Consider the following 21,083-nt stretch of genomic DNA (forward strand, 5'->3'; position numbering starts at 1 on the left):
CAATTATATATTTAAATATTTTTATGTTGTTTACTTGTAAATGAGGTAAAATAAAAATAAAAAATACACACACACACACACACACACACACTATAAATAATTATTTTATACCAGTTGCCACTTTGTTGTCCAAGGTGTCCTTATTAGTGTTGGCATTTGTCATTTAAAACCAAAATTGGTCGAACACCATTAACCAGAACCTCTAACTTCACGTCTGTATATCTATGTTTCTGTAATGTCTTTATGCAATTCTCTCAGGTCATCATTCATAGCCCATAGACACCCTCTAGGGTCATTAACACTTGTCTCCTGCATTCATTTTCACTGTATCAAGGTCATATTAAAATAGGCCTGTGTTTCACCATCCTCGGGCTGCTAATGTGTCTCATGATGTATCAGACCTTTGATTGTGTTTTGTCAGCTGACTGAAGCTGGCTGTCATTTAATCACATAACATCCATTGAGTAAACGGGTTCCTTGTTAATTATTCTGGGTTTGGTGGTGGTTTTGTGTGACAGCACACACAAATCAAGATGTCTGTTCCTCCGTGGATCTCATCGAGTTTTGATCTGTAAGGGTAGTGGAGCGTAACGTCTGGGGTGATATCTGCTGTCTGCAAACCAGTTTTGACTGAGTGGTTGAGGGAAAGAAAAAGGGGAGGAAAAAGGACCGTTAGCTAGGTTTAGCAACCTTGTTACTATGGTAATCGACACCCATGGGATGGCAGGTGTGGGGAAAGAAAACTGATGCAAGATTAGGACAAATAGAATGTTAGAATGAAGGGTGACGGACATTACACTGACGAGAATTACTGTTGTTTGTAAATCTTCAATAGTCCTTTGTGGACGAATCCACAATTCATTTGTCACTATATGTTTATGGGTGCAAGTGGATGCCATTTCTTTGTTTATGAAATGTCATTTTACATGATGCCATTCCCATTCTGGAACGTTTTTGATTGTTCATAATGATTTAAAACGGGCTGTTCAGGCAACATCTACATCAGCACCGCTCTGTGATCCTGCTTGTGGCGTAATCAAAACCCGTAGAAATTGTTTGACAAACTAAAGGAACCCATAAACCCATTTTTATTTACCACAAGGGAAATTGGTCTTAATCTTCGGCAGCCTTATTTTCCACCGTATGCAGTCTACAGAGGGTTCACTGTACCTCCTGCCACACAGATGCAAACCATTATGCACAGCTAAAGAGAGAGCAAATCACTCCACCACAACACTAAAAAGCACAATGAAGGCATGTAGACACTTTATGAGCAATACAAAGTCCTTGCGCTTTCTGTAATCAAAGAAATCTGAGTTAACAATCGTTCTGAGAGCAAAGCGCCACATCTCTCCCACCCCACCCTGTCTCAGAGCTGTGAAGTGATCTAGTACAAAGCCCTTTGTCTGGGTGGATAATGATCAAACAGGCGGAGGGGATTTCTTGCAGGATTGGTCTCTGTTATATTTTTGCCCCTGACCTAATTAAAACATGCACACTGTATGATCTGTGAGGTGGCGTAACGGGAAAATCCAGTCTCCTGATGGAGAACATGACTTCCTTGCTTGCATCTGAATGCTTGGTTCTTTAAACAGCAGCCACTGAAGCTTCAGTTGGTTTGCAGGTGCTTGTAATCATTTGATGAATTTTTATCTGTGCTGACTGCGTAGGGATGCAGAATATATTGGTACTAGGCCTATATAGGTTGATAATGCAGATTTTGTTTTATTATTTATTGGTTTGTACCAATATATTGGACATTTTATTGTACATGATCATTGTATATTCAAAGGTAATCTGTGAAACCACTAATAATTTAATATAAATGTAACACTGTTAAATGATAATTAATAAATAATTTATTAGTCCACAATATAAATTGAATTCAAATTGAATATCCATTTACCCATATTATGATGTTTTAGTGCTTTGTTTATAATTTATTGAAAATATATCATTTTTATTAATTGAAATCTCTCTCTCTCTCTCTCTCTCTCTATATATATATATATGTAAATATATTAAATAAATTTAAATTAATAATAATATTTTTATGTACATTGTAGTAAAATATATATGTATATGTATATTATTATTTAATTTTTATTAATTTAAATTATTATATTTAGATTCACTTTTAATTTAAATAAATGTGTAGATTAAATTAAAATGCATAAATGTATAAAATAAAACACTTCTTCTAAGCTTCAGTCTGGCAAGCTTAGAAGTAATTCAAAAAGAAGGGAATGTAAAACTGTTGATTGCTAACATGTAAAGTATTAAATATCGATAGGAAAACTTAAATAAGTCTTTGATGTTTTTATCAACCTCTGTGTAATGGTTTCCGTCTTTTAGCTTTTTCTAATCTGAACAATGGTGCTATCGCAGCAAGGCTGATTCTAAATGGAGCGGTGGATGCCAGTGAAGTCAGATGGTGCCGTAATTTTCAAACTGGATTACCTCATCTGTTAAAGGATCACTTCCTTCCTACGGAGATCTCAGGACAGGAAGCTAACACCTCATGCTGATCAGAGATATGCCGTCTGGACCACAGTGCTGTTTCGATGTTTATCAGCAACCGAAAAAATTAGCATTCCTAATAGCAACATGCATTGTTGTACCACAAACAATATAAGAAGCGAATTTCAGAGGTGAAACTGGGAGCTCACCCCCATCTGGAGCGTGTTTGGTGGAAAAATATTTTTGTAGCTGTTTGAAATTTTAGAATTTGAGTGAATTAATTTTTTCCCGGCCTCCCCGTAAAAGAAATCTGCACATGATTATTTTTATTTTTTTTACAGGCTGCCATTTTTATCTCTCTTGCAAATGCATTTGTCACTGTTGTGCTGCAGGGGAGAGAAAAAGAGGAGACGAGACGGGAAGAGAGGCTAGGAGAAGAAAGAAAAGGGAATGAGGGGGAGCATAGTATAATCGCTCATTTATCTTTGGTATTTCTAACCTCCTGGCTCTACAGATAATTGAGTTGAACAAAGCCGCAATTTGACAGTGAATCGTTAGACATTATTTATTGTTATTTTTTCACTTTACCCAGAACAAGACCGAGACTTTATGCATGATTTATGCACTTTCAGCATAATGTCTTTGGGCACTGCATCACATTTTACACATTTTTTAAAGCATGTGACCATGTTTTTAAGAGTCTTTAAGGTAGAGTATCAATTTTAAAATAGGTGTCTCTGGACCCCTGCATTAAGTTCTACTCTGTCCCACTGTCTTTGAGCACAAGAACACACCCTCCTTTACATGCAACCTAATAATTTGATAGTAATTGAATTGATAGCTCAACCAAACTGAAAAGCTTTCTTGTACACACCTCAATAGATCTGTTTGAGCTTGAGCCTAAAAAAATTTGATAGGATTGAAAGAGGTGGTGTAGAGCTGAAATAACAAGGTAAATAGGAAAAAATTGCCATTTAATTAGCCATTTAAACTATTGAATCCATCTGTTTTCTCAGTCAGATTCAAAATTACATTTCGCACATGCACAGTGCAGCGGTGTGTATTTTTACGCCTTACGTTTTACGAGACTACAGATACTACAGTTTTATTTGGAATATACGTAATGCACATGTAAATTAATATTTGAATCAGATTGCAATGTTTAGGGTACACATAAATTAGGGATGCACAATATTAGATTTTTGCTGATATCCGATATGCCGATATTTTTCTAATTATTTTGGCCGATAGCTGATGCCGATACCAATATGTTTCCTTTTGTTTCGAAACAACACCAAGTCTCTCCTGTGTGGAAATTATAAACAAATTATTAACATTTTTTAGTTTTGAGCAAAAGCTTATTTGTTAGAAGTGTTTCTGAAGTTACTTTAATATAGTAATATTACTTTAATATACTTTAATATACTTTAATAAAGTTACTAAAATTGATCATGTTTGTGATTTTTATTCATGTAAGCCATAGCTTCTGACCTTTAAATCAAAACAGAATCGTGATTTTATGACATTGATACTGCTTTATTTATTCAAAAACACAAGTATCTTAATTAGATTTATGTATTTTACTTTCAATTTATTACAAGTAGGCCAACAGCACCCATTAAGTAAATAAATGCCTTACCAGACGGGCATTAGGACCCTGGGAAAGACCCGGACGCGTTCTGTTCATGCATTCTCAGATTAAATGCAGTGATTCCAAACAGTGAATCGAATCATCAGTCAGGCAAAAGTTCGCTTAAAGAATGACCACACTGTTGACGTGATCTTATCACTATCACACCATGAGCACATGTGAGCTGTTCGTCTTATCGGCAAGGCATATCTGCATTTTTTTTTCAAATCGGCTGATGCCGATGTTTACATTTTAAGCTTTTATCGGCCGTTTCCTATAACGTTCTGATAATATCGTGCATCCCTAATATAAATAGTACTTTCGGAATCCAGGGCTACCGAAAATCTAGTTGTTCAGGCAACCCCCTGACTAGTTGATTTTGAAAATGTTGTTTTGCTCTAGTTTTGAGAATCAGACCCAGTCCAAGGTCACCTTGATGTGTTCCCGTGAGGTCTTAAATGCAACTCTGCAAGATCAGTACTCCAATTCTGGCACTTAGAACAGTTATACAAAGTTTTCTTGTATAGGTCTCACAAAAGTGATGACAGCAGTATCAAGAGTTGTTAAAATGGGTTTAACCCTGAGCTCCTTTGGACCTTTGACCCCTAAAACTAAACTAGGCTTCTGCTGGTTGAGTGTAGAAAACTTCTAAATGAATGCAATGGGAGCAGCTTCTGCAAACCAGAGCCCTTGGGTGTTTGGAGTTTTTTAAGTAGTAGTAATATGACTGCTGACATAATATAGCAAGCATTAGTGCAATGATGGATCAGGCTGCTGAAGAACTTGGAAAATGTTGTATTCACACACACAATAGCCTCGTTCCCTAGAGTATATGCTGTTGTGCTTAGTTTCTCCAAGCAGATTCCTGCAGGTGTTAACAGAGTTGGTGAGGTAGCCATGATGAAGCAAAATTGTCCTCTGAACCATAGCCGTCATAACTTGCCAGATTACATTAGTCAACAAGGAAACAGCACATCATCTCACATCTCTTCCTCCTTGAATTGCCTATTATATCCAAAACAATCCAGTCATGGAAAAAATCCAGACTGTTCCCGGCTGCTGTGAATCCTTGTGATATTCTTCTCACAAACCTCTCCCGTCTCCAGCCTAAACAAGTCGAGTCTACAGCGCCATTTGAGCTCTTTGATGTCACTGGGCACTTGTGATTTATTTTAGGTTGGGCTCTGAATAAAACTGCTCTGAATCTCAACATCCCTTAAGCACATAATATCTCCGGAGGGAATTCTGGTCTCCGACATCACACATCTTGAAGTGTCGCTCAGTTCCTAACCATGCAGCACACGAGGAAAACCTGGATGTTCGCTGTGTTAACCACTTTTCGTCATGTAAACATTGCAACCTTTGTGTAAAGTGTGCTGGTGGTTAAAGGACCCTCGTCATATGGTAACAATCTTTTCACAAGCTGTTCACATGCCACCAAAGCCATATTCATCCTAAACTGTCTTTGAAATATTAAGAGGGTGGGCGGCTGCCCCGAGCGAAACGTTCCCCTAAAATGGAAGGCCACACGACCTTCTTTTCAAGGTAATTAGTCTTCTATATTTATTTGCATAACAGACAACCAGGTCCATGGCAAATTTTACGTTTTATACATCAGACTCCCCATTTGTCTCATGGACGTGGGCTCCGATGGTTTAGATTGAGTGCCAGAACGCCGCTCGGATTCCTGGGCGTCACTCCACAATAGTGCCCTTTATGTCAGCTGGTGAAAATGGCTCTTAAGTGGAATGGTTTCTTTTTGTTCTTAAGCAGAATAAGGTTTTATGTTGAATTGAAAAGAGAAACATTTGAAGCGTAATAACGATTGTTCTGGTTTTGTGGGGTGATGTATGGAGTGAGGCTTCAATGTGTGGCAGAGCTTAATTTATGTGCCCTGTCTGGCGGTAACAATGTGAGCCTTAAAGACTTCCATCCCTCGCTTTCCTTTCCAGTATCAGGGTTTAAAGATTAGGAGTATTACTCATCTGGGTATTCTAGCAAAACTTTCTTTCTTTCTTTCTTTCTTTCTTTCTTTCTGTCTGTCTGTTTTGTTGTAATTGTCCATCTGTCCTTCTTACTCTCTTTTCTTTCTTTCTTTCTTTCTTGTAAATGTCCATCTGTTCTTCTTACTGTCTGCCCTTCTACTGTCCTTTCTTTCTTTCTTTCTTTCTTTCTTTCTTTCTTTCTTCCTTCCTTCCTTCCTTCCGTCCTTCCTTCCTTCCTTTCTTTCTTTCTTTCTTTCAGTTTCTTTCTTTTTCTGTCTGTCCTTCTTGCCATCTTTGTTTCAGTTTGTTCCTTCCTTTCTTCCTTCCTTCCATCCTTTAAGTCACATTTATTTCAGTTTGTCTTTCTGTTTCTCTTTTCTCTCTCTGTCTTTTTTTCTGTCCATCTGTCTGTGTTTGTGTGTTCAATCCTTCCATCCACCCATCTTTCTTGCTGTCTGTTTTTTTGTTCTCCTACTGACCTGTTTCTATCAGTCTTTATCTTTCTGTCCATCCTTCTTTCTGTCTATCTCTGTTTTTCCTTCTGTCCATCTATCCATCCAATCTGTCTTGTCTTTCTGTCTTTATTTGTCTGTCCATCCTTTCTCTCTCTCTTATTCTCCCTTTGAACATACACTTCTCTGTCTGCCTACATTTAAGCCAACACTTCATAGTTTTGGTTTAGCCACCGATGCCACTCCACATCTGGCTGTGAGGACGCTAGCAGTGGAAATGGCAGTTTTGAGCAGACCAATAAACCCCAGGGGATTGTGGGATGCTAAATGTTTCCCCTCAGCAGGAGGAAATGAGGAGTGTCTAAATAAAGCCAGTTTAAATTAATCATAGAGAACAGCATTGGGAGATTTAGCCCCTCTAAACCCCAGCAGACCAGACACAGGAACACTATGGGTGCACAGGAGTCCAGACAGACACTTTAAGGCTTCCTTTATCTACTGTATGTGAAATAAAAGTCTAGAGGGTTCTTGTCTCAACTCCAGCTGACGGTTAGGTGTAAACGTATGTTTCCGTGCATTAGTGTCTGGTGAACTAATTTGGCCTAATTCTTGGCATGACGGGTGAAAGGCAAAATATATTTGCTTTTGTTGGAATATACGTTTGAAACATATGCTACAGTGATATTTAAGGGTTGCAGTACAGCACTGTATGTATGTGCTGTCAAAACAGAGTCCTGGGATTTGAGTCTGGGACTATTTTAAGGTCAAACTTTGGCGATGTAGAGAAGCTTGGCAGCTAGGCATTATCAGGTCACTGTTGATTTAAGGGGAAACTGTTGGGTCTGGAGTTTTAACTTACCTGGTTGTGCACCAGCGAAAACATTCTCAGCCTCTAAATTGCACTAATGTAAAGGAACACTCCACTATTTTTGAAAATAAGCTCATTTTCCAACTATACTCTCATTCTGGGACTATTTTCAGTCGCTGCGTAATATAATTGCGCCTGCTGCACCCATGGTACAGCAGCAAAAGATCCTTGATTATTACGCCGGAATGAGAGTATAGTTCCTAGCCATATCGGCCTAGAAAATCGCAACTTTTCATTTTCCGTCGGTCTTAGTACACGATGTAACTACAGAAGAGTCAAGTTTTAAATAGGAAAAATATCGAAACTCTTTGGTCATTTTTCGCTTTTAACCCTTTGACGCGTACGATCACACCGGTGTGATCAGTCTTGGCTGGTCCCTGAAGCGTACGATCACACCGGTGTGATTAGAACTTTCAGCGTGTCACGTCATCAAATGCTGAATTTAAATCCGCTTTCGCGCTTTGCCTGGCGCAGAGCCAGATCGGACGCGCTAAGCGCTTGTCAGGTGAGCATGTTTGTGAATATTTTGAATAAAACAGGAAAAAAAACGAAATAAAAGCGATCCATGTGTCATACAGATTGTGGCTGCATTGTGTCACATGACAAGCATGATGCGACGCCATTGAAACAGTAAGGCGATACATTTTAAAATAACGGTCACCTAAAAAAAACTCACGCTGGGGGCTCAGCTAGAATATTTTAAACTCACGTGCGAAAGGGTTAAATGTAATCTCAACATCAATATCCATTTTTCATATTTTACATTTCTAACTTCTTTTCTAGCATTTAATTCTATTTTAGAATTTACCTTTCATTTATTTAGACAAATTTGCTCATTTATAGGTTAACGGCTGATTATCTGCGTATTGGTTTCATTATAATATAAGTGTATCCCTAAATTAAAAAACAAGATTCCACTTGAGAGTTCTAAAAGGAAACATGTTTCCATGGTGTAAATGTTCAGACTTTCTGAAACAAGAACATTAGCCTTCGTTTCCATGGTGTGGATGTTTTACTGGCGTTGTTTTAGGAAGACAGATTGAAGGGATCTATACTGATCCGAAACTTTCTGGTTGAGTTGAGTTTGGCTCAGTCAGCCTGGACAGACCACAGCTTTCAAGGTAGGAAAAGAGAAACGTTTCCAAGCAGTAACTGAGTATTTATGGAACAACCGTTTCCCTTAATGTATCCTTAATGTAGTGAAGACTTTGTGTCTCTAGGCTTGGGATCATTTCTTGAGTCTATCTAACCATGCAGCTCATATTGACCACGGTGGTCCGAAATCGGGAAGCTCCATTAAGTTACTCCATGACTCCGTTACATGTTGTTGTGAAATTTTACTCAAAAATATTATGTATGGTAATAATTACAATCAATATACTAATCAATATGGTGATTGTTTAATGATTATTTCAACAATTGGATGTCTTAAAATAGGCTGTGAGTCTTAGGTGCCTCCTAATGGGCAAGTATGGTACTTTCCATTGGGCAGCACCAATGAACTGGAATGAACTAGTGAACTTTGGGTGACTTCCAAGAATATGTCAAGGATGGCACAAACAAGTATAATGAATGGCCATGAGGACACCTGCATCTAGGGAGAGAGGATGAGACCCAGGTTGAAATGGAAAATGGTTCAAACTAGAAGGAATCTACGATTACAAAGTAAAAAAAAAGTGGGAATGGAAGTGAGGGATCCAAAATAGGGGGATCCTGCCAGCAGAGAGGATATGGATATTGTTATAAGTATACCAGATAAATCACTACCCCTACCTGTCATTCACACACACACATTTTGTTTTATATCAGATACACAATAGCTTTGCGTATGTGTGTGTTGTGTTCAGAACCCTATCACACTTACGAGGTTACAGAGCAAAAAGTAGGCACCTCATTTAAAAAAAATTTTTTTTATTAAATCTGTTTATTGAACTTTTAAAATAACAACAGGATACCGATACAGGAGAATCATGAAAACATATTTCCCCCCCCCCACCCTACCCCCCTGAAGGAAAAAGAAAAAAAAGGGGGGGAAAAACTGTATTAAAGTATAATTAAACAAACTAAATAAAACTAAAATAAAAAATAAATACATATTGTAAAACAAAGAACGTCAAGCCTAATGTCTCGAGTATAGAATATATGTTGGAGCATTAAAGTTTAGACATTTCGACCATTTATCAAATGTATGCATATACCTCCACAACATGAACAATAAATTGGCCCTCTTGGACATTCGATTAAAGGGATAGTTCACCCAAAAATGAAAATTCTGTCATTAATTACTCACCCTCATGTCGTTCCAAATCCGTAAGACCCCCGTTCATCTTCGGAACACAAATTAAGATATTTTTGATGAATTCTGAGAGCTCTCTGACCCTCCCATAGACAGCAATGTAATTACCATGATCAAGGTCCAGAGACGTAGCAAGGAGATCGGTAAAATAATCCATGTGACATCAGGGGTTCAACTGTAATATTACGAAGCTTCGAGAATACTTTTTGTGCGCAAAAGAAAACTAAAATAACAACTTTATTCAACAATGTGTCTCCTCCGTGTCACCCTGGTGCCATTTTGGAGAGTATCCACTTCCGCCTCGGCGGAAGCGGGGCCAGCACCGTGAGGAACGCTGGTGAAGGCTCCCTCCTCAAAGAGAGCCTTCCGGGAGCGAAGCAAACGCAGTGGCAACTGCTCACAATGCGGACAGTCGGCCCTCTCGAGAGCCGACGCCGCGTGCTCCGCTCCCAAGCAGACCACGCACAAACTGTGTGTATCCCCGCTCGTGATGTAGCGTGGGCAGGGAGGAACACACAGTCTGTAACGCGATCTGCTTTCGCCCTTTTTTGTCTTTAGTTTAGACATCTTTTTTTCTGCTGGAGCTTATACTTTGAATGCTTGTGCAACTTTTTTTGGACAGACAACAATAAATAAGACTCACAGAACATAAATCGTGACCGACACACACAGAGAGCTTTGCTGAATGACAGAAAGCTAGCGCCGGCTGCACCTCACGTGCTTTTAAAGCTTCCTGGTCATGACGTCACCCGCCTCTGACGTCTTGCCCATCGATTCGACTGATTACACATATGATTCAGAGCTTGGTATCGCTGAAGGCGTTCCCCCTAGCGTTTTCCGACGCAGCTCGAGTTCCCGAAGGGGAACTCCCCCAGAAAAGTATGAAAATTATCAAAAAATTTTTTTAGAAGTAGTTATACCCTTTGTGAACGAAGTCACAAAATTTCAGTCCAATGCAATAACATTAACTAGTATTTTCGGGAAAAATAAAAAATTTTCAGCGCAAAAAGGACCCGAACACCACATGAGGGTTAACAGAAACATACCATGCCAATTATTGCCTCAAGCATAGAAAGGAAAAAAGATGGCATAGCATTTTCATATTTCCTCTTTTGGGAAATTATTCCGATTAGTCCAGTTTGTCATTAGCAATCTGCAAAAAAGAAAAACCGGCCTTCAGGCCGGGCAAAGGCCGGATGCCCAAGATCTGGGCAGTGTTACTTAAGACATTTAGCAGCCGGCTTTAAGTTATAACTCTACCTGACAGCTTTATCCTATGGGCCTCTTTCACTTTTTCACCTTCACATCTCTCTTTTGCTCCACATACAGTCTTCATTTGTCTCTTTTTTTGTCTGTCAGGTGTGATGGTTTCTTTGGCACACCATTGTTTGTGCTCCTTTTAACCAGTTCTTCCACTCCTCCTCAACCGTTACTCCTCTGAGTGAGAATGAGTCAGGCAGCTGTTTCAGTGGTGGAAATAAGTCTTTGAGATCTGCATGAAGGTGAGAAATGACTAAACGTTGTGCCTAGTTACTTCCCAGAGGGACTATCGTCTTTAAACTGAACCCTGTGCTGGGAGAGTGGTCAGTTTCTTTAGCCACAGGGAGTGTCTATCTTGTTCGCTCTGTTTTTTCTCCCGTTATTTCTTTTTCACACATAAGGATACCATGACAGTTGAATAGACGGACTGAGCGTGACCATGGATTGCTGTTTTTTTTTTTCAGTTGTAACCGTAGAGCTAAAGTAGAGTACATTACAAGACAGATACCTTGCCTGCTTCGGTGCTTAATCAGAGTAAATCTGATTTGATTTCAAAGAGTTTTTTAAGGTGATTTACAATGCCTGTCACATCTGCTGTGACGATACACTTTTAAGCTATGGTTCTTAGTAGGCCTGAGCGATAAAACGGTATCGATATTTATCGACGGTACACCTTCTTCGATATTGATAGAAAAAAGGTATATATATAGGCACGGACTATGAGTGACGCAGACAGCACACACAAACATGAACACATGCTGAAATGAGTGCTGTGCCTGCCTGTGATGAGGAGATTGTGAATAAAGAATGAATATTAGTCGAATTTAAAATAAACATTTGCATTTGAATGTTATTGTTCATAATTGTTTATGCAATTTACGAAATTATATTAGATTTTTCGTAAAGTTAATTTAGACGTAATGCATGTTTTTATTGAGTTACCTCCTTGCGTTGACTATTTAAATGAGCTGCATTATTTTGCTCATTGTGCCCTCTTGTGGCCTTGGGAGACAATTAGACCTATACAATAAAGACCTACAGTTCTTAGCTTGCTTTGTTGTTGTTTCAGGATGTAGATTTTTACACTGCATCCCAATAAAGTACAAAAATGTTTTGCATACAAAACTATAATGTTTAAAATAAAAGCTGTTTTTTGTTTTGTTTTTCGTTTTGTTTTGTTTTTGTCTCTGATCAGCCAATGTTTCACTATTCTGGAAGTGTACCCGCTAAATTTGTGTTTGATGAAAGATCTGGGGCATGTCACATCTTCTGCCAAATCAGTAAACAGGCTAAAACAGCGTTTAGCTTTAAACCATGTTTTCATAATGTCTACCTGATTTACTGATTGCTTTGAAAGCTGGATGATGATCACAGTTTAATTCGCCTGTTATGCTTAAACTATTGCTTGACATATGTGAAATTTCTGTAATGAAACACACATGCTAGTTTTTGACCTTGCAGCTTTAAAGGGGCCGTGCATCACGTGAAGCCTCGTACTAAATGGTTTGACAGCATTTCTTATATTAAGCAGATTTCTGCCGCTTGAACCCAGCTGGTGACAGATCTGTACATGTGGAAGGTTGGCTTATACTCATTTAGTGTAATATACACATTCATTTCGTTTTAGTAGTTCCCCCCAAAAATGAAAATCCTGCCATCATTTACTCACTCTCATATTGTTTCAAATATGTATGAGTTTCATTCTTCTATTGAACATAAAATAAGTTATTTTGAAGAATGTGTGTAACCAAACTTTTGATGGTCCACATTGACTTCCATAGTATTTTTTCCATAAAATGGAAGTCAATAGGGACAAAAAACTGTGAACATCAGTGCAGAATTTTAGGTTATAATATTGAGAAGGAAACCCAGCCTTCTCTTTACCTCCCTATAACAGGGCAGCTGTCACCCTGCCCTACCCGGATTCTGTCACCCACTTAAACCCACCATATACACACCAAGTGGGGTGATCCCTGCCTCCAGCGCTCTGAAGATTTGGAGGTACGTTTAGTGTTAGTGCAACTGCTGTCTGCCTGGCCTGCTGAGCCAAAACAAATGACAGTAGATTCAAATATAAGTGTAGATGTATTTGAGAGCCTTCTTAGAGATTATAAATCCATATTCGATTTGGCAACCTATGTGTTCAATTAAAGTAAGGACATTTTCTATTAGTTCTCCATCATGGCAACATCACGTAATGGGAAAATGTGCATTATTAACAACAATGATCTCACTCCAACATGCTCTTTATGCATCTGGTCTATTGGTTAATTTGTTTTCTCTGGGATATTTGAGAAAATTGTTTTAATTGCTACCCTTAAACCTCCAACATTAACCGTTGTTTCTCAGCTAAGCATGAGAAACGCATGCTAAACAGAAAGGGAACAGGGGACGGGGTGAGGGGGGACTCGGGGGCCCCTCTCCTGTTTCTCCAGAGAGGGTCTGTCTTGGCAGACATGTGTAAATATCTATACATGTCTGTTTTATCAATCTGAGGCGCTCCTCACGCGAGGCGCTGATTGGAGACCCAAGGCCATCTGTCAAGCCTGGATTTCAACAATTGGATTTTGCAAACAAGAGCGCCGGCGCTAAACACTATCACTCCAAAACGTCAGGCACTGGTATATATGCAGAGACCTGCGGCTTAAACATTACGAAGAAGTGAGAATAAATCAAGACTCGTTTGAAGAAAAATGATAGTTTAACTATCATTCACCTGGGGATTGGGTTTGATTTAGGGTTAAGTATTTCACCTCTCAGGTCGCGAAATGGTGAGAGATAGCAACTAAGCTCCTGCCTACTGATCGAATTACAATCACAGTTTCAAGGTCAAAGGTTAGAGGTCAGAAAGTAAGCACAGGAATGCAAAACAATGCCAAAAGAGTCTGTAAAACTTATAGCCACAAAATATTTTTTGTTTTTTTGTTTTTGCATATTCTTTCTTTTTCTTTTTTTTTTTGCAACTTGGATGGAAACATAGCTAGTAATTAGGGTTGGGAGAAAAAATCGATTCACCTAACTATTGCAATTCTTTTTGAAATCGATTGGTTTACCTCAGAATCAATTGATATTTAATTATTGTACTTTTCCTAAGAGGTGGTGGGGAGAAGTTTTTTAATTCCAACAGAGGGCGAAATGTATAGGTGTGTTCGACTTGGAGCAGCACCGCGCAGACGTTCAGCGTATGACATTAAAGTACCACGAGAGCGATTCGAAAGCATGCGGAGCCGTCTGTTCTCTGTAGCTCTCGCGGTGCTTTGATGTCATACAACGATCATTCTGCATGCGCAGTGCCGCTGCATTAGACAAAGTCATATACGTTTCAAGCCAGCGCGAGAAAGCAAAACCATGACTGAGGCAGAGGATCAAACCTCTTCCAGAATTCTTTCTGCACCTTCACGTTTTGAATCTCAAGTGTGGAAACATTTTGGATTTTACACACTGCCGGTGTCCTGACATTTTATCCTACCCGTCAGATTGTCCTACCAGGGTTTACTGTGCATGCGGCACATCAATATTGCGTCCTTTTTCTCACGCTGAACAACAATATTTAATGTATCTGCATCACTGTAAGGGTAGGTTTAGGGTTGGGGTAGGTGTAGACTGTAATAAAACACAATCTAATAGGTAGAAAAAATTAGTTATTGTTGGTTTCCTGTAGCTGTATCCCTTCTAGCCACAGCTGCGAATATAACATATAATTACTGTATTTGCATTACTGTAAGTGTAGGTTTAGGGTTGGAGTAGGTGTAGACATTAATAAACCATAATTTTACAGGTAGCATTTTCCGTTGTTGAATTGTACTACCCACTGTTTAATAGGAGGTAGCAAAATCTGACAGGGTAGCACAAATCGACCGAACACCGGGAAAACATGACTAAAACGGTATGCAACGTAACATAGCACTTTATTTTATTTGAGAAAATATTTTTTCTACTCATCTTGTTGAACATTTGACTATTATATTCATGTGCAAGTTCAGGGTTTTGGTACTTGAAAGTTTCATGGTTCAAGGTACTTTAAATATACACTGTGTATGTGTATGCTTCTGAAATAAAAGTTCAGAAAGATGTGATGCATTGTTTTTGTTAATACGACTCAGCATATACAGTCTCTTTTAAGGGTACAATCAAGTATTTTCCATTGTCTAGTCTTTAATAAGCAAACAAAAATCACAATAAATTGTAATATTGAATCACAATAGTTATATAATCGCAATACTCAATTATCGCAATATATATTGAATCGGCACACAAGTATCGGGATAGTATTGAATCGGCAGATTAGCGTATCGTCCCAGCCCTACTAGTAATATGCTTATTTTTAACTGCTGAATTTATTGTTTATATTTAATTTTTTTATTTATTTTGTAAGAATAAAAAAAAAATAATTTAATATTTTGTTTTTTTTCCGTAACAGATGGAAACAGCTAGTGATATACTAATTTGTCACAGCTTTTAATAAATATAGTATATATTTAATTTAATATTTTTGTTAAATTTTTATTTAATTTTTTATCTAATTTAATTTAATTTAATTTTTGCTTATTCCTTTTTTAGGTTTTTATGTTTGTGTTAGGGTTAAGTGTTTCGCCTCTCAGGTCGGCAAATGACAAGAGATGGCAACTAAGCTCCTGCCTACTGATCACAGTTTTAAGGTCAAAGGTTAGAGGTCAGAGATTGAGTTCAGGAATGCAAAACTATGCCAAAATAGTCTGTTTAACATACCTAGCTGCAAAATATTGTGTTTTAATGTTTTAAATTTTTTTTTGCAACTTGGATGGAAACATAGCTATATATTTATTTTTCACTGTTGAATTTGTTTTCTATATATATATATATATATATATATTTTTTGTAAGTAATGTAATTTAATATTTTGTTTTTTATTTTTGCATATTCTTTTTTTTTAACAAATGGAAACAGCTAGAGATATACTGATTTGCCACTGTTTTTTTAATAAATATATATTTAATTTAATATTTTTATTTTGTTAATTTTTTATTTTATTTTTAATATAATTTAACCTGATTTTTGCATATTCCTTTTTTCTGATTTGGGTTTGTTTTAGGGTTAAGTGTTTCGCCTCTCAGGTCGGCAAATGTCGAGAGATAGCAACTAGGCTCTTGCCTACTGATCGAATTATACAATCACAATTTCAAGGTCAGAGGTTAGAGGTCAGAAAGTGAGTTCAGGAATGCAAAACTATGCCAAAAGAGTCTATTTAACTTGAACCAATCATGATACCTAGCCATGAATCAACACCAAAGGCCTTCTTCTGCTTAAAACCTTGCAGTTATTCAGTTAGCATGACAGTTATGCACGTTCTAGGGTCATACGTTGCCGTTCTTAAATTATCCCTGCTGCTAACATGTCTTTTAACATGGCTGATCCTAATAAGTACCATTCTTTCAGCACAACGCCGTCTAATTAGCCAAACAGTTTTGGCTGGGCTTCATAACTGAGAATAGCAGAAGGAACTCGAGCTTGGTCTGAAATTAATCTGGTTTTGTTGCTTGTTTATGGTCTGCGTTCATGTGCAGATGGCGTCTGGAAGCGATCTCTGTCTTGAAACCCAAGATATGAGTTGTGGATTGCCATTGCTGTCTTGTTTCTTTTATGTGCAGTGCTCATCTCTTTTTTTAATTCATCCTCTGTATGGCATCATTATCGTCCCATAGCGAAGGTTTTGCTCTTTGAGCGGGGACCCATGAATCTTGGACGCGTCTTACACGGAACAGCGTCGGGCTCAGCTGTCATAACTTTGTGACTAATGTAAACTGGAATGCCGCAGCTGAGCCGTAAGCGAGCGGAGCCGAGAAAAAACAAAAAACAGAACAAAGTAAAAATTAAACAAACAGATGTAAAGAGAGACAGAGAGCATGTGAATGCCGCCATCATCGGGCAGTCCCTGAAAATGAATCAAGACGTTTATGGCCCACATGAAATGATTTAATTTAATTAATGTGGACGGTCATAAAAGGGTTCCTTGGTGTCTGTGGTGCTACTCTGAATGCATTTTAGCGTCTAAAGAATGTCTTCCTGCTGGTTTTAACATTATGCACTGTGAGAATGTTAGCAAGAGCAATCGCTCTGTCTTTGCTAACTTCATGTTTTGAGAGCCATGGTACCCTAAATGCTGAGATGTAGGTTATGACTTATTATTGGCTCGAATACTTGATTATGCTTGGTCAGTCACAACATTCTGTGGGTCAGATTGCTTTTGCGATCACTAAACTGCTATAACTGAGCATTTCACAGATTTCCTACAAAGCTATGCTAGTTTAGTGTCTGTCATGGCATTCAGCAGTCACTTTTCTTTTGACATAATGAAAGTCTTTCAGTTTAATAATAACAATTTCAACATCTGCCCAATGGATAACAAACATGTAGCTCAAAGTGTTTTGTAATTTATTGCGTTTCATAAAACAGCTAAAGTTATTTCCAGTTCTATTTTGCTTCAATTTTCCCAGAAGTCATGATTTTTTTCGTGAACACGTGGGATCGAAATGCTGCTTTATTCGCAAATTATTTGTTTTGTTTTAATTCTTTTAAAATATAATACTATTTTAATTTATAATTTTTCTTTCTTTCTTTCTTTTTTGCATATTCCTTTTGGGTGGAAGCATAGCTAGTGATATACTAGCAATACTAGTGATATACTGTCACTGATCTATTTTATTTAATCTTTTATTTACTTAATTTAATATATTTTTTAATTTTATTTTTGCATATTCTTTTTTTTGCAACTTGAATGGATACACAGTGGTATACTAATTTGTTATTTGTTAAATTTTATGTAATTTTTATATACTTAGTTTAATTTTACTTAATTTAATTTATATTTTATTTTTGCATATTCCTTTTTTGTTGCAACTTGGATGGAAACAGGTAGTGTTACTAATTTCTCAATGTTTAACAGTTTAAAGTCGACCCAGTCAACGGCCTCATTGTCTTTTTGGCTTCTCACCTTGAAACGGGCCTTGACTGCTGACAGTTCAGACATCTCGTGTGAGTGTGACAGGGCCTGGGAGGAAAATTAAAACCCATTTGATTGATTAAACCTCTTTGTTCCTGGAAAGAGCCCCTCTCGGACAAATACACAGTCCACTGACTCGTGTTCAAGCTTGAGTGTTCCCGTCACTTCTAAAAGCCCTTTTTTCCCTCGTTTTACTGCCTCTGTGAAGGCACCTCATCAGCAGAAACCTGAAGAGCTGTGCTGAGCTGATGTCATCGATTTAGCACTTTGAAAACACATCCTTGATCAGCCGCTCGAGGTAACACGAGGATAGCGTTTGTTGTTTTTCGGGGGGTTGTTTGCGTCGGTGGGTTTTGGACTGAGGTGTTTGCTTGGAAAGTCATTTGAGGGCACATTTAACATCATGAAAACAAAGAAACCACAAATTGTCAAATGTAGAGAACTGTTATGAATGTTACACTATGGAAATGATGGCTTTGACCGGTCTATAGTTTCCATCTATGGCTATATTGACCACATTACAGGCTGATGTCATACATTCAATCACTCCTTTTCAAAGATCTGCTTTCGTATGCCGCCACATCCACCCTTTAACCCCCAGAATCCCATCTGAAGGAAGCCAGATGTGTTTTCAGCGCCAGCTGCGACGTGACTCTCGCCGTTACCTGTAACACAAAGCACTGACTTTATTTGTCTCCATTTCTCAATCTGCAGCCTAAACCCACTGACCCTGATCTCCGCTCCTCTGAGAAACACCGCTTTGGGTGTTTTCAGTCCTGTGAAGGTTATTTCCCCTCCCTCCATGTCAACACCATTACACGAAGGGTAGGCCTGGACATAAGATCAACAGAAGGGTAAACATACTCAAACTGCAGACTCTCTGGAAGCCCGAAGAGCTAAACAAATAGACTATACTCTTTAACACACCATCCCAGCAGGCTCTGCGTCTGCTCACACGTCCATCAGTGTGCTTGAGTCTGTGTACGGCTTCATTTGTAAGTATGTATTAATCATCATGTGTGAATGTTTATAATACACAAATTCATCTCTTTATCGCTGCACCTATCATCGTGCTTGGATAAGCAAGTCTATAAACTGTTTGGAAAAGTACTCTGATGGTTTAACCTCGTAGATTCTCTTCCCTCTTGGGAAATGTCATGGCGTTTTGTTGGTTTATCTGTCCACTATCAGTGCAGTCAGGCTTCAGCATCACTGAGGCAGCACATAATGCTGCTGACGGTATCTCTATGGTAACCGCTCAGGGGGGAACGGTCTCCCCGGGTACAGTTTCAGTCAAGCGCTTCAATAATTCATTGCTCTTCTTGAGCCAACGCTGAAACATTGAAGAGGCCATAGATTTTGTGTCTTGAGAATTCAAAGGTGTTTTAAGAAATTGCTATAATGAGCTTTGCCTTCACAGCAGTCTGCATTGAACTTCTTGTATGGGTGATTTCACTTGAAGGCCATGATGATCTAATGCAGATCTGATTCTGTTGTGTATCTCTGAAGAGTCGAGAACGTCCAAAATGCTTGTTACTGAAAGGTGATTCTACTTGAAGAAGTAGATGATTTGGACAGGAGTAAAGGCAGGTCATGAGAATTTACAGGACATTTGTGTTATGACAGCAACAAGCAAAACAACATCATATTTTCTGCATATCTCTCCAATGTGTGGGTGAATATCCACATGTCAAGGTCATATTTCACTTAAAAATCTAAAGGATATTCATTTTCTAGATAGATAGATAGATAGATAGATATATAGATAGATAGATAGATTTAATAAATGCTTTAAATTTAATAGTTTTTATTAATGTTATTTTATTTTTTAAATATTTTTATCTTAATTTCATTGTTTAATATATTTATCAAAATGTATATACATTTACAAATAGTATCTATGTTTTAGTGCTGTCGAAGCGATTAATTGCGATTAATCGCATCCAAAATAAAAGTTTGTGTTTACATAATATGTGAGTGTATTGTGTATATTTATATGTATATATAAATATACACACATAAATGTATATATTTAAGAAATATAGTATTTATATATACTTATAAATGTACACAGCACACACATATATTATGTAAACACAAACTTTTATTTTGTATGCAGTTAATTGCGATTAATCAATTTGACACCACTATTTTTTTTTTTTTATATGTAATATATTTATTTATAATGAAATGTATTTTGTAATGAGTATTTGGTGAGTAAATGTGCTTAATTGTCATTAAAATCACAATGCGAAACATGATTTTGACAGGTTTTCTTGAGATTTTTGTCAAACAAAAACAAGTATGTTCCTCATCAAGCTGCTTGCATTAACCTCTCATACCTACGTGCTTGAAATCTTCTTGAGGTGTACGAACCCCATGTGCTGGTGATTAGGTACGAGTTTGCACTCCAACCGAGGGTGAAAGGGTCAAGTGTGCTGCATTCGTTCTGCTCGCCGGCAACTGATAAATCCAATAGCGCTGACCCTCAGCTAACGAGATTGATTGGAATGTGTCATGCAGCGTGAAACGATCTTCCTTTGTAATGACATTCTAGAGTTCAATCCTTCACACTGATAGATGCATTTAAACATCAACAGGCTCTGTAGGCTTCTTGACACCGCAGGTATAGGAATGCCTTATACATATCAGTTTTGCTTATACTACAATTTCACATCACTCCCACTGATAAATTGTGTCAGATTCTTTTTCCTATTGCTCTTACGTTGGTTGATGACCCAGCAGATTTCAACCCCTGCAGTGTAAAGAGAGAAATTAGTTGTTGAGGTGCTGTAAAGGGAACCCTAAGGTCACATTGAAAGGCTGTGCTAGTACTGGAAGATCTCTTTGTAACATTCCAGTGACCTAAAACTCTCATTCTGGAAGCCATTACCTAAAATTACCTCAGTATCAAAGGTTTTTTTTCTCTTTTTTTGGTCTCCTGTCTGCTTTTCAGTACTAACAGCTCTCCTCAGCCAGCATAGACGCAACACTGAAATTATCGCCTTTGGATCATCTCTGCTTAGTGCTCGGTTCAGTGATTTGAATCAAGTGCACAAACTCAAGTGGAAAGGAACAATGAGGCTGGTTAAGGAAATTAGGCAGGAAGAAGCAATGGTGCTTTTCCTGTTTTTGAAAGCCAAAAAATCCAGT

Source organism: Sinocyclocheilus rhinocerous, unplaced genomic scaffold (genome assembly GCF_001515625.1).
Source record: "Sinocyclocheilus rhinocerous isolate Xijiao unplaced genomic scaffold, SAMN03320098_v1.1 scaffold603, whole genome shotgun sequence".
Taxonomy (NCBI): Eukaryota; Metazoa; Chordata; class Actinopteri; order Cypriniformes; family Cyprinidae; genus Sinocyclocheilus; species Sinocyclocheilus rhinocerous.